The following is a 13,774-nucleotide window of genomic DNA, read 5'->3' as shown; positions in this document are numbered from 1 at the left end:
CCTATCAGAAGAAGGGCAAGTGCCCCCACCACTTACACCAACGGGACTCAGAACACACACCCTCCACTGTCCCGAGAAAACCCTGTGACCCCAATTTTATTTTATTTAATTCTTTGGTAAAAAAAAGCCTGGTCAGCACCAGGCAAAAATGTTCCTCTTTAACCAGGTCTTTGGTTGATTTGATTGACACCTAGGCCCTTTTAAAATGTGTTGGGCAGGAAGGTTATTGGGTTGTAAAAAGGTAAAGGTAAAGGGACCCCTGACCATTAGGTCCAGTCATGAACGACTCTGGGGTTGCGGCGCTCATCTCGCTTTATTGGCCGAGGGAGCCGGCGCACAGCTTCCGGGTCATGTGGTCAGCATGACTAAGCCACTTCTGGCGAACCAGAGCAGCGCACAGAAATGCCGTTTACCTTCCCGCTGGAGCGGTACCTATTTATCTACTTGCACTTTGATGTGCTTTCGAACTGCTAGGTTGGCAGGAGCTGGGACCGAGCAACAGAAGCTCACCCCATCGCGGGGATTCGAACTGTCGACCTTCTGATTGGCAAGTCCTAGGCTCTGTGGTTTAACCCACAGTACCACCCTTTAAATTTTGATTACCGTATTTTTCCGTGTATAACACGCCCCTGTGTATAAGACGACCCCTATTTTTGGGGACACCAAATTAAAGAAATGGGGGGCAGAGATTGCCCAGACTTGTTGAGCTGACATTTGCACACCTGTCTGACCGCCACTGTCAATCACACGCCTCGCCAAAGTCACCAATCATCTGCCTGCTTGCCACAAAGAGCCGCCTATTACTCGCCCAATTGCCGCAGCAGCAGCCAATCACCAGCAGGCCTTGCCGCAGCCACCAGTCACCTGCCCAATCGCCGATGACAATCTCCTGCTCACGGCTGCCACCAATCGCCCGTCCCTCCTCTGCACTATCCATGTATAAGACAACCCCCAATTTTTAAATAATAATAAAAATCGCCTTATACACGGAAAAATACGATGTGTACTTTGTTGTTTTACATTCTGATTTTATCCTGTGAACAGTCCTGAGTCCTGCAGGTATAGGGGAGGAGGCGGAGACAAAAAGAAAAGCACACACCAGTAAATAAATTTGAAAAAGTGGCAAGATTAGACGCTGACACACAAAGCACTTAAAAAATAATAATCCAAATATTCTAATCAATACGTTTTCTAAATCTTTCATAATATTTGTGTCAGATTGTATGGGAAAAATACGGAATAACAGATACAATATTGCTTAAAATGTATATAGAAAGTGCAGTGTAAGCGATGGAAGTCAATGAAATTTTATTACTGAGAGATTTGTAGAATAAATTTGGAAGAAATGCTTCCAACTTTTCTTCTTCTTTCCCCCTTTATTTTTTCTTTTTCTTTTCTTCCTTTTTTCTCTTTTGTTCTTTTTTATATTTATGTGCTTATCTGAAAGATATATGTATGTATTTGCAATATTTTGCTTCTATTTTGTAATAATTATGTTAAATAGGTAAAGGTAAAGCGACCCCTGACCACTAGGTCCAGTCGTGGCCGACTCTGGGGTTGCGGCGCTCCTCGCTTTATTGGCTGAGGAAGCCGGCGTACAGCTTCTGGGTCATGTGCCAGCATGACTAAGTCGCTTCTGGCGGACCAGAGCAGCGCACGGAAATGCCGCTTACCTTCCCTCCAGAGCGGTACCTATTTATCTACTTGCACTTTACGTGCTTTCAAACTGCTAGGTTGGCAGGAGCAGGGACCGAGCAACAGGATTCACCCCGTCGCAAGGATTCGAACCACCGACCTTCTGATCGCCAAGTCCTAGGCTCTGCAGTTTAACCCACAGCGCCACCCGTGTCCCTAATTATGTTAAATAAAATTTTAAAAAATAATAATAATAATAATAATAATAATAATAATAATAATAACAACAACAACAACAATCCATATTCCTTGCGCTGCATTCCCCCTTTCTTCCTGCCCATGGCAGCCCTGTCCTCTGCCTGCCCCTCAGAGCTAGCACATTGTGTGGGGCTGGTCTCGATGGTGGCAGCCCCTCCTCTTCCTCCTCGCCTGTTCTCCAAGAGCCGCTACAAGCTGCCAAGGAAGGAGGCTGGCAGCAGCGCAATTGCTTGGGACCAGCAGCAACTCCCCATCCTCCCTGAGTTCAGCAGCTGCATCCCTGGCAGGGGAAATAGGGACATTCCGGGATCCAAACAGAAGCCAAGATGGAAAATGGGGACACTAGGAGGGTACACTGCCCATCCCACTCTCTGCCAGGCCCAGACAGAGGGGGGGCCATATGGGCCACTTGGCCCGGGCCTCCGATTCCAAAGGGGGCCTCGGTCAGCATATTCACAATCGCAGGGGATGCACTGGGGCGAACGCGGAGGCGCAAAGGCTGCGGTGGGCGGATCCCCTGGGGCCATGGCTGGTGGTGTGAGAGAAAAGCTTCCCTGGCGTCCGGAGCGGGGCCTGCGATCAGCTCCACAGAGGAGTGCGGAACGGGCGCCCTGTGGGTGGAGGCGACCAAGGCTCCAGCAGCCAGCGCGCCGCGAACGTGATGTTTTTCATGCTGTTAAAAGTTGGTGAGTTTTTGTTTGAAATCTTGTTTGCCAAAAATTAAAACCACACATACCTTAAAGATAAGTGTGTTGGCTTTCCTATTGCTAATTATTATTATTTAAAAAAAATTGATGAACAATTGATGACGATGTGGCCATTTGTTTAGAATTTTGTTGACTAGGCCAGGAATATTACTTACACCCGAGGAGTACATATCTCCATGAGAATAAATTTTGCTGGAAACCTTGTTTTTTAAAGAAATAGTGGCTTTATATACTTACTTAAGGGATGCAGGTGGCGCTGTGGGTTAAACTACAGAGCCTAGAACTTGCCGATCAGGTTGGCGGTTCGAATCCCCGCGATGGGGTGAGCTCCCGTTGCTCGGTCCCTGCTCCTGCCCACCTAGCAGTTTGAAAGCATGTCAAAGTGCAAGTAGATAAATAGGTACCGCTCCAGCAGGAAGGTAAACGGCATTTCCGTGCGCTGCTCTGGTACGCCAGAAGCGGCTTAGTCATGCTGGCCACATGACCTGGAAGCTGTACGCCGGCTCCCTCGGCCAATAAAGCGAGATGAGCGCCGCAACCCCAGAGTCGGTCATGACTGGACCTAATGGTCAGGGGTCCCTTTACCTTTATACTTACTTATTTATAAGACTTCACAGTTATCCCCAGGGTAAAAAAGGGGGGGCACGTTATCTACCTGGCCCGGGCCTCTGCCTAGCTCTGCAAGCTCTGCTCTCTGCTGTGGGCTGAAGCTCCTCACCGGCCGCTGTGGCACCAGATGCCCGCGTCTGGAAGCAAGAAGAGGCAGGGGAAGGAAGTGCCACGCCAATGCGGCTCACAGCTTGCGCAGGCTAATGGAGATTCATGCGCCGAGAGGGCCGGAGCGATCATGAACATGATTATTATTATTTATGGAGCTCTTGAAGCGAACATGGCAGAGAGCCAAGAGGGAACCTAGGAACGCGTTTTTTATCCTCGCTTAAAACATACAGTATCCCAAACAGTTTTATTGTGGCTATAAAATGTGATTTTCCTAATGATAGCGTTCGCAGCAGTTAAGGTTATGTACTTAGCGCCAGCAAGACATTTGCCACTGTCCTTAACTTTCACTTTCATTTCAGACCATAATTAAGGCGGCGGCAACTCTCCCCCCCCCAACTCCCCACATTAATAGGAACACTGCTGCGAAAAATCCAGCCAGTGGCACAAAGCTTTTTTTTCTGGGATCGGTAATCACTTAATTTTTTACAAAATGGATGTTTATGAAGTAGCCTACATATTTCCTTTTGTCCCCCTCCCTCTCTTCTCCCCGCTTCCTTCAAGTGCTGCGAAAATGTGTACATTTTTATGCTGAAATAAGGAATTGCTTAACCTCTGGGAAGGAAAAGTATAGCCTGGTATAAGTAGTAGTTAGCAGAACAGTTAAAGGGAAATAGGAAGAATCAGCATTTTGCAGAGTTACAGAGTTTTAAGGAGGGAGGGAGGAAGAAATGTGGAGACCGGTATGGCAGGATAAGACCAGAAAGAGGCCAGATTGGGTCTAATCCTCCAAATCAGCACAAAAAGCAAGTGGATATTTATTATATATATTGGCTTCTTTTCTTTTCTTTTTACTTACACAGCCCTGAGGTTGGCTTAGCACATTCATTACCTAAAAAAGTACATGCACTGTGAAACAGAGGACAAAAGTCTAGCATACCATTTGCACATGCTAATTTATAACTATATAACATAAGATTTCCAAAAAATACTACTATAACTAAATAGGAATCCATCTGACCGTAGTGGGAAGATGATTTGTGTGCCTGCTGCTCTCAGCCAGCAGACTGGGTGCTAAGTTGGCGATGGGTGGAATCAGAATCAGAAGAATCTTGATTTGCATCAGCCTCTAGCCATAGCAACAAAATAAAACGAAATGTACTGAAGATAGAGGTAAAAACGTAACTATACAAAATACATTCGGGAGGTTTACATCAATAATCAAATAATAGACCTTATTCTAATTCCCACTGCTAATTAAAAAAAAAATTTGCAGTTTTTGCTGTCACCTGGTTATCTTTATCTGCTAGAAGAAAGGAGAACCTCACTCCTCAAATCTTTATAAAGATTGCCTTGCTAGAAGCACACGAGATACTGATTCAATTGGTGGCTTCAAGACCCTGGTTGCTCTCCCCGTTTTAGGGTTCTTTGCTTTAAAATCAGACTTGGACTGTGTTAAGTTGTGGGCGAACATATCAGACGACACACCGATTCTTCAAACAGCTCTTGTTTATTCAAAGGCCAGAACAGAACTGAACTGAAGGGCTCAGTCAGCCTGCTTATATAGAGCTCCAGAACAATGTAACTGTTGCAACTTTCTAAAACTATCCAATCACTGAACATCACTTTCGATCCTTCATTTGCATAACTATCTACAGTATCCCCCTGCTGGTCCAGGGTGAGAACTTCAGTACATAACAGACCAGGCAGCCAGGGGCGGAGGAAGGGGGTGCGGTGCGTGCTGTCCGCCCCGGGTGTCACCCTGAGGGGGGTGACAAAATGCCGAGCGGCACTCGCATCTTTCCTGGGAGAGACGCAGTGGCTTGGGTGCACGCAGGCAAATGGTCCTCCCGTTGCCTCTCTCCCAGCTGTAGGGTGGCTGAATGGGAGAAGGAGGAGGAGGAGGAGGAGGAGGAGGAGAAGGAGAAGGAGAAGGAGAAGGAGAAGAAGAAGAAGAAGAAGAAGAAGAAGAAGAAGAAGAAGAAGAAGAAGAAGAGTTTGTATTTGATATCCCGCCTTATCACTACCCGAAGGAGTCTCAAAGCAGCTAACATTCTCCTTTCCCTTCCTCCCCCACAACAAACACTCTGTGAGGTGAGTGGGGCTGAGACACTACTGCCAGAGGATGCCACATGGCCAAGGGATGCAAGGACCCGTTCTCTCCCAGCTCCTGCTCTGTGTGCTCCTGAGGTGAGGTGGGTGGACAGGACGGGGAACACTTCTGTGTGCAGAGGAGCACCCCTAAAAAAATTTGCACCTGGGGCAATCGCCCTAGTAGTCCGTTCCCCCCATGCTGTGCCTTCCTTGGGGTTGAACTGTTGACCGTCATGGTCCCTTCCAACTCTACAATTCTATGGACAGCCAAAGCGAACACCCAACACATACCATGATCCTTGCAAAAGTTTTCTCCTATGCAGTCCTGCAATTGCTCTCTTTGGGTATTCTAATGCACATGAGATTATCAGGATAGTGCCTCCCACATCCCCCTCCTAATGCATTCGTTATCCCCAGACTGAAAGAGCCTAGTGAATGCAATCCATGGGGGAATTCTGACCTGGCCAAGAGGCTGTGGGTTGGCCCCCCGTGTCTGTTCCACTTTGAGCTTCCAGTTCAGATCTTTGGCATCCAAGCTCACAACAGCGGTGGTGGGGCTTCTCCTTGGTGTAAGCTACCTCTGTTTCCTAACTGCATGTTCTGCATGTTCTGCTAGAGATCAAACGAGGACTTTGCGGTTTCCTCGAGGCAGAAGTTGAAACCGAACAAGATCCTGAGTTTTTCTGACTTTTGCACATGCTTCCAGCAGACTTTATTCCTTGCTTTCCACAGATGTTCCGATCACCTCTGCCCTCAAAGGCTTTTTTGAATCCAGGCTGGCTGGCGGTGCTCTGATCATATCCAAATTAAAATCAGGCCTAGCAAAACGCTTTGCGGTGTTGCTTTCCCCGGATGGTGGCAGCAAACTTAATTTAAAATGGGCACGTTTGCAACTTGCTTTTGACCTCTTTCATCATCGTATCTCGGTCAACATCCCCACAGTTATATTAAAGGTTTGGAAAGGTTATCAAGTGCACGCCTTACAGGGAAGGGGGAGACCAGACCCAGGGAGAGCCCTGACAGCATCATTCCCTAAGCACTAGGCAGTTGCCAGCTTTCTAAATTTTACACACATGCAAAAAATCATAATTCCGGCTGCAGTCCTAATAAACACTTACCTGGAAGTAAATACTCTGATGTCAATGCACTGCTTACTCCTGGAGAGATGTGTAGGTCCAGACAATCTTCCCCTGTGTGCACTCTTGGGCTGGGGTATTGGTTAGGAGGTTTTGCTTGCTAGTATTGATATTAATTTTTGTACATTTATTTTAGATCTTATTATGATTTATGTGGAAATTGTTTGATTTGGTTGTGTATTTTTTGATGTTTCATTTATTGTGCATTTCTACTTTTGTTATGCTGTAATGATGTATTTTTTCATATACAGTGGTGCCCCGCAAGACGAATGCCTCGCAAGACGGAAAACCCGCTAGACGAAAGGGTTTTCCGTTTTGGAGGTGCTTCGCAAAACGAATTTCCCTATGGGCTTCCTTCGCAAGACGAAAGCCCATAGGGAAATCTCTAGGACAGCGGGGAAGCACAGCGCGTCTTTCCCACTGTCCTCGGACCTCCTCCGAAGGCTGGCGGTGGGGCGGAGAGACCTCCTCCCGCCGCCAGGCTTCGGAAGGCTCCTCCGAAGGCTGGCGGTGGGGCGGAGAGACCTTCTCCCCGCGCCAGCCTTCGGATGGCTGTCCTGAAGACTTGCGGTGGGAGGAGGGTTTTCCTTCCCACCGCCAACATTCAGAATGCTGTTCTGAATGTTGGCGGTGGGGAGGAAAAACCCTCCTCCCACTGCAAGCCCCGGGAACAGAGGAGAAGCACTGCGCGCCTTCCCCTCTGTTCCCGTACCTGTCCTGAAGGCTTGCGGTGGGGAGAAAAGCCCTTCTCTGCACCGCCAGCCTGGCAAGCGGTTTCCATAGGAACGCATTAATTGATTTTCAATGCATTCCTATGGGAAACGGTGCTTCGCAAGACGAAAAACTCGCAAGAAGAAAAAACTTGCGGAACAAATTAATTTCGTCTTGCGAGGCACCACTGTACATTTTTTCTGAAGCTGCCTTGAACATGGTTTGAACTATGGAAATGTAGCATACAAACAAAATTATGTATGTATGTATGTATATGGCGAGTGATGATGCTGCACAGGTTATCCCCACCACCAGGACCAGACCTAAGAACATAAGAATAGGTTGCAGGATCAGGCCAATGACCTATCTAGTCCAGCATCCTGTTCTCACAGTAGCTAATCGGATGCCTGCAGGAGGCCTGCAATATTTGGGAAGCCTTTGGAATGATGCCAATAGAGTAGGGTTGCCATATTTCAGAAAGTGAAAATCCAGACACAAAAGTTGTTGAGGTTTTTTTTTTGTGTGTGTGTGTCTGTGTGTGTGTGTTTTCTGTCGATCTTATGTTGCAAAATCTCCCCCGAAAAAAAGTGAAGTTTTAGGAAAATTGCTAGAAAATCAACATTTCCAGTATGGGCTGCCATATTTCTGGGTTTTCCAAAAATTCCACCCGGACGCCATTTTTGAAGGACAAATCCCAGCTATGTCTGGGCAATTCTGGACAAATGGCAACCCTACAATAGACTCCCGCCTTCAACAAACACACCCCACCAGGGCCTGGCCCAGATGTGTTTGTGGGGGGCACAGTGATGGCCACAGGGTGCCTTCTCTGCCACTGCTGCTCTGCAGCCAACAGAGAGAGTTTCCTTTGGAAAACAATACAACCTCTTTCTTAAAGCAGTCACAGCAGAAAGGCTCACAAAGAGTTAAGATGGACCTTGGCCGGCGCAGTGTCGACGGAGGTGCTGGCATTGAGGAACCTTCTATCTGTACCTCCTGGCATAATATTTCTGTTCTGCCAAGCAACGGCTCCTGAGTTTGTGGTAGCAGATGCTCTGCAGAGCAGTTCTGAATACAGTGGTACCTCTGGTTAAGAACTTAATTTGTTCCAGAGGTCCGTTCTTAACCTGACACTGTTCTTAACCTGAGTTACCACGTTAGCTAATGGGGCCTCCTGCTGCCGCTGCGTGGCCGCCACATTATTTCTGCTCTCATCTTGAAGCAAAGTTCTTAACCCAAGGTACTATTTCTGCGTTGCGTCTGTAACCCGAGGTACCACTGTACTTCCCGAGAGTAGATCGCTTCCACTGGGTAGAGAAGGCCTCGCCACAGCACCCACAAAGGTCTTCTTTGGTGCCCCCGGGCATGGGCCCAGACTCTGAGCTTTTGTTTTTGAAGGGGTCTGCAGCCCCCCTAGAAAGTAAGTTATGGAGTCAAGGCACAAGCTTTGCGTTCAGTCCTTGGCATGTCCAGCTTGGCTGGTGATGCTCCTTGCTTGAAACCCTGGAGACCTGGTGCCAACGAGTATGAACAGTGTTAAGCTGGATGGATCAATGTTCTGGGTCAGGAGTGGGCAGCTTCCTACATGTCTGTGCTTGAAATGCAAGGAAGGAGTCCTGTCTGCCTGGTCCATAAGGTAATCTGGGCACACGCCTCCCAACACACACATGCAAAGCTTCTTGAAGATCCTGGACATCCATATGCCAATTTCCACCCTGCCTGTATTCATGCCTCCACCACCACTAAGGAATGCGAGCTTTTATTGAATATGGGGGACTTCTGCTTTAATCAAGACTCCGGGATCTTTCTTGCAACCGCCGGAGGGGAGAAGGTTCAGCGTTGTGGAAGTGGGGGTGCGTGCGTGTGTATGTTGTGTGTGTGAGAGAGAGAGAAAGAGAGAGAGTACAGGGGAACGATTTAGTTAAACGCATTAGTGTGTGAGATTGAAAGGTAACACACTCTCAGAGGACTTCAGAACAATGGAGCGGAGTCTGGGTTTCATTTGCGTGGGCCGCGCGGTGGGAATATATCTAATCAAATAAAAGGAAAATGAAAAGCCTCTCCCCCCCCTCCCCTAAAACTTTAATTTTGTTAATTGCATTAATCAAAAAAACATGCAAAGAGCTCTATGCCTCTATTTCTGCAAGCAATGCTACAGAGAGAGAGAGAGAGAGAAAGAGAGAGAGAGATTTAGAGAGAGAGAGATGGCAATGGGGGCAAAGGCAGTGTTCAAAATGTAAAATGAGAGGTTCGGGGGCTCGCGGGGGCTGAAGGAATTCACACTTTCTAATAATGCTTTGTGTTGAGCATTTGTCCCCTTCCTGCCCTCCCCGCCCACCGGTTAGTGAGAAAAAAATTAATGGATTTGAAAATCATCAAAGGGGAGAAGAAAATTGGTGAGCTTTCCCTGAGCAGGGTGAAAGGGTGGCTGTTGTTGTTTACTTATTCGTTTATTTAAACAATTTATAGACCACTTAACCACAATCGTCTCTAAGCGGTTTACAAAGATACAATGCAAAAATTAAAGCACACTTGCCATACTTTTGAAGTGGCCACGGTGTGATTGCAAATGCCCTTCCTTTTGTTCTGCAAACCACCTCACCACCAGTCTACACTCTGCAGTCTTCCTGACTGCACCCAAGGGAAGACTTCATGAGGTAACTCCTCCCATGTGGGCTTTTTTTTTACAACAGTAAGTGCAGGCAGCTGAGGTGGCTGCAGGCCACTGGATAAATGTTTGCTCAAAAGAAAGAAATACACAGCCACCCATCTTTGGGTACCTTGCAACAGCAAGGTAAGCTCAAAAATCCTGCGTTAACCTGATTCTCAAGATATTCTGAAGCACCCCAAGAACGAGGCAGAAAAATGGAAGTCTCATACGCAGAGGAAGAAAACTCGTGAGCACTACTTTCTGACCCTGCATGGGGTGTGTGGTACTTTATGGTTCCAATGGGAAGTTGTTTTGTTCCCCTATGGTCAATGGTATCGAAAGCCACTGAGAGGTTAAGGAGAATTAACAGGAACACATTTCCCCTGTCTCTCTCCCAACAAAGGTCATAACAGAGGGTGGCCAAAGCAGTGAGACAGTAATTTGTTTTAACTGTTTTTAATACTGAATTTTAAAGTGCTGTAACCCACTGTGGTCCCTGGGGCTGGTGGAGGGTGCATAATAAATTTAATAATCATAAACATATTATTACTACTACTCCTCTTAATACCACCTTCTGTATTGACTAGAGCTAGATGTTCAGCTTAAATATGGCATTTTTGCTGTTTTTCCTTTCTTCACAACATTAACACACGGCACCAAAGTCAATAAGACAAGCTCAAAAGTGATTTTAGGGTCATGTGTGAAGAAACCTGTTGTGTTCATCTTCCTCTACTTTCCTCGCGTTCCCTTTTTCTAATGTTTTCACATTATTATGTGTTGTTGTAGTTTACTGGATCATGTAGCACCTGCAGCGTTAATTGCAATTTATTGTATTTTCTAAAGCACCCCGAGCCTCTGCTGACAAGAGAGATGCCGTATAAATAAAAGGTTGCGCTGTTGTCTTTTAAAAACTTATTAATTGCCTCGCGATTAAAAAAAATAATACTCAAAGCCATGAGTGGTTACAACAATATTCCAGGCAAGCACAATAAATGAGGAAAGAAGCAGAGATGGGGAGATATCACACGTCAGCCAAATTTAGATTACAGTGCCTGAGAAAACAAAGAAGGGGTTTTGTCAAACATCCCTAAACCAATGTTGTGGCCTGGTAGACTTCTCAAAGGAAGGTGTATCTGCAACTAGGTCATAGCACAGTGGTACAACATCTGATTTGAATCCAGAAAGTCATGGGTTCAATCCCAGGTGCCTCTAGGTAGGACTGCCAGAGACCTCTGCATGAAATTCTGGAATCTGCATAGACAGTATTCAGCTGCCTGACTCAAGGGTCTGACGCAGTAAAGGCAGCTTCCTCTCTTCCTAACCATGGTGCCAACACCTAGAAGACCCCGACCCAAACACCACGTTATCTTATCGATTGCTTTTTCTTTTTAAAGTGGAGGCAGGGTGAAGTTTCTCCTTCACACCCCAAAAGTCTGGGAGGCTCCAGAATGTACCAAAACACTCTCCCCCTTTGCATCAGATAAGCCTAATTGTCATCTCTCTTGCAGCAGGGGACCCAGGTCACACTCCTACAGGTAGTCCATTTTCCCACTTAGAAATGGCATAGAGATAGTGGATAGAATTGTTCTCCCTCTAGAACTTGTGGGCCTCCAGTGAAGCTGGATGGGTGGAAGACCCAGGAGAGATACTTCTTCGCACAGCGCATAGTTGAACTATGGAGCTCACTCCCACAGGAGACCGTGATGGGAACCATCATGGATGGCTTTGAAAGAGGACTGGGCAAATTCTCGAAGGAGAAGAGAATCAGTGGCTGCTCGCCATGATGGCTATGTTCTCCCCCCACAGACCCTCCAAATGTCCCTATTTTCCAGCGACAGTCCCAGATTTACAGAAGCCATCCCAGTTTCTGATTTGATCCCATAATGTTCCGCTTTTCCTTAGGACCTCCCTATTTTCATTGGAGAATTGTTGGAGGGTATGAAGTTATCTGACCCTGAACCATCTGAAAGCAGCCCTTTATAAGTAAGTTTTTAAAAAATGTTTATTGTTTTATTATGTTTTTATATATGTTGGAAGGCACTAAGAGTGGCTGGGGCAATCCAGCCAGATGGGTGGAGTATGAATAGAAAAAATTATTATTATTATAGAATAGGGTGTCCCTCTTTTCACTGAAGAAATGTTGGAGGGTACGCAGTCCTGGATTCCAGTTCCTGGAAACCACAGGAGGCGAGAGTGCCACTGTGCTTGGGTCTGTTAGCAAGTTTCCCACAGGCACCTAGTTGGCCACTGTGAGAACAGGAGGCTGGGCTAGATGGACCATTTGCCGAATCCAGCAGAGCTCTCCTTATGTTCTTGTGTTTCTCTTGCTACAGGCGACTCCCCTTCCCAGTATTAATGGGATGCAGAAGAGGGCTTTCAAAGATGTTGTCAACATGCAGCTATTAGAATTACAGAGCAAAACCAAAAAAAAAAAAAAAGGATAATGGCTTATTGTTGCTCCATTACCCCTTCTGTCCGAAGACTTTACTGGAGAAAGATGCCCTCCCTTGTTGTTTCCACTGTTCAGGAATGCAGGGCCGTCCTCTCGCTGCCAAATTGCTTCATGACTGGAGACTATAAAGCAATGTTTCCTTGCCTCTTGACTGTTCCAATTTTTCATCAGGTGGCTGAAAAACTATAAAATGATGGAACAATTAGTTTCATGGCAAACACTTCAAAAAAGATTGGATGTTTTCCTTCTCCACCCCCCTCTCCTTTAATGCCTTAAAGGTGCACAGCTGAGGAAGTGAGAGGGAACATTTAACTTATTAATGCCAAGCTTAAAATCCCTCCTCATAAATTGCATTTGGTAGGCCTGTGGGGTTTTGCAGCCCATGCCAAAACCACCCTGGTTTCTGTGAGGAGGACCAATCCTCATTCTGAATCTAGAAACAAAGACCGGATCTACATTACAAATTTAAAACAGTTTCAGATCTGTTTATCGGGGTCCTCGTTCCCAAGCCCAGGAACCGGGTGGCTGTTTTCCTACAAACCTACAATTCCCAGATTTCCTTGAAAGATGCCCACAAGTTGGGACAAAGGGCTTATACACACTGGCTTCACACATATTTTGATGGTACTGTGTAATGATTAATTTCCCCAGTTCCGAAGAAATTTCCCCAGATCCCCATTACTCACTTTTTCTTGTTGTTCAGCAGCTGTGCCTTGCAAAATCCGATCTTGCCCGCTGAATCAGAACTTATCAGAAACACAGAAAATCTGAAGAGAGATTTTGCTCAATTCAGTGGCTACGGTAGGGTTTTCGCAGGGCACAGCCGCAGAACAGCAAGAACAAGTGAGTAAGGGGGATAACATCATAAAGGGATCCTTTACCTTCTACCTTATTAGACAAGTGGTTAATGGTTTTGTTTTAGGACCATAGTACATATTAAGATGGGATGTGGGTGGCGCTGTGGTCTAAACCACAGAGCCTAAGGCTTGCCGATCAGAAGGTTGGTGGTTCAAATCCCCATGACGGGGTGAGCTCCCATTGCTCGATCCCTGCTCCTGCCCACCTAGCAGTTCGAAAGAATGAAGTGCAAGTAGATAAATAGGTACTGCTCTGGTGGGAAGGTAAACAGTGTTTCCGTGCACTGCTCTGGTTCACCAGAAGTGGCTTAGTCATGCTGGCCACATGACCCGGAAGCTGTACGCCGGCTCCTTTGGCCAATAAAGCGAGATGAGCACCGCAACCCCAGAGTCGGTCACAACTGGACCTAATGGTCAGGGGTCCCTTTACCTTTACCTTTACATATTAAGATGCAGCTCTGTTTTGGGAACTCTCAACATCATTTTGTTGAAGCGGCCTTGGGGCCACCCTATTTGAAGTGGGACCTCAGCACAGTGGAGGGAGAGGAGCCCAACGCTTT

At 46.6% G+C, this 13,774-nt stretch overlaps 1 long non-coding RNA gene across 1 annotated transcript; it reads left to right on the top strand.

Annotated features, from left to right (window-relative positions):
• Positions 1-9,691: 9,691 nt before the first annotated feature.
• Positions 9,692-12,536, top strand: LOC310707553. Its single transcript, XR_014526573.1, has 3 exons — positions 9,692-10,049; positions 11,808-11,888; positions 12,239-12,536. It is a non-coding gene; the product is annotated as an uncharacterized lncRNA (long non-coding RNA).
• The last annotated feature ends 1,238 nt before the right edge of the window (positions 12,537-13,774 follow it).

The sequence above is a fragment of the Podarcis liolepis genome, assembly GCF_965112155.1.
Source record: "Podarcis liolepis genome assembly, chromosome: 5".
Lineage (NCBI taxonomy): Eukaryota > Metazoa > Chordata > Lepidosauria > Squamata > Lacertidae > Podarcis > Podarcis liolepis.
Note: the sequence above shows the minus strand (reverse complement) of the source record. Positions and strands in the feature narration are given on the sequence as shown.